Consider the following 1,477-nt stretch of genomic DNA (forward strand, 5'->3'; position numbering starts at 1 on the left):
AAATCTTGGCCTCGACACTAAACACCTCTAAGGCACACAGATCTGGCGGGCGGGGAAAATTCAAGTAGACCTCTCTGCACTGCATTGGGCTAGCAGCCTAGGATGCATCCTATAGATGGCCAGAACCTCCCCAATAATTATATTCAGTGATACGGTATTGCCGCCTGTACCAAGGTACAGTCATGTGATTTGTGTCGCACACCACCTGTGTGTCAGACCACACCTGGACAACCCTCACCTGGGCAGCACACACCTGGGCAGACCACACCTGGGCAACCCACACCTGGGCAGCACACACCTGGGCAGACCACACCTGGGCAGCAGCACACACCACACACCTGGACAGCACACACCTGGACAGCACACACCTGGACCACAGCACACACCTGGGCAGCACACACCTGGGCAGACCACACCTGGACAGCACACACCTGGGCAGCACACACCTGGGCAGCACACACCTGGACAGACCACACCTGGACAGCACACACCTGGGCAGCACACACCTGGGCAGACCACACACACCTGGGCAGCACACACCTGGAGTTTGCCACCTTTTTGGAGCGGACAGCACACACGGAAGTTGACTGGGGCAACACCTGGGCAGACCACACCTGGACAGCACACATCTGGACAGCACACATCTGGGCAGCACACACCTGGGCAGAGTTGTGTTATCCGCACGGGAGCGGGGAGAAGAAGGAATGACCGGGGTGGGACAAGTTTTTGTTGGTGTTTAGTTTATTGTCACGTGTACCGAGGTACAGTGAACAGCTTTTATCGTGAGCTCTCCAGTCAGCAGACAGGCAACATGTGATTACAGTCGAGCTATTACATGTGTAGCGCATAACGTTTAGTTGCAGTAAAGCCACAAAGTCCGATCAAATAGTCACGATGGGGTCAATGAGGTAGATAGTACAGGACCCTAGCTAGTTGTGGTAGGATGATTCCGTTCACAAGCTGGGAATAACTCTAGAATGGGAAGAAGCTTTGATGATGGTTGGCTGCTTTTCGAAGGATGATCTGGACCTTGATGGTGGGGAGTGTGGGTGTGTGGGACTGGGCTACATCTACAATGGTGGGGAGTGTGGTCTGTGTGGGACTGGGCTACATCTACAATGGTGGGGAGTGTGATGTGTGTGGGACTGGGCTACATCTACAATGGTGGGGAGTGTGGTGTGTGTGGGACTGGGCTCTCTACATCTACAATGGTGGGATGTACTGTGTGGGACGGGCTACATCTACAGTGGGGAGTGTGGTACATGATAAGGGAATAACGTGGGGAGTGTGGTGCAAGGTAAAGCCAGCAAAGTACAATGGGGAAGGGTGTGTCCGATGGGCTACATCTACAATGGGGAGTGTAGTCTGTGTATGTTCAGGGCTACATCTACAATGGTGGGGAGTTGTGGTCTGTGGATGATTCATCTACAATGGTCAGAGTGGGAAGAAACTGGGCTACATCTACAATGGTGAGTGT

The sequence above is a fragment of the Leucoraja erinacea genome, chromosome 35, assembly GCF_028641065.1.
Source record: "Leucoraja erinacea ecotype New England chromosome 35, Leri_hhj_1, whole genome shotgun sequence".
Classification (NCBI taxonomy): Eukaryota; Metazoa; Chordata; class Chondrichthyes; order Rajiformes; family Rajidae; genus Leucoraja; species Leucoraja erinaceus.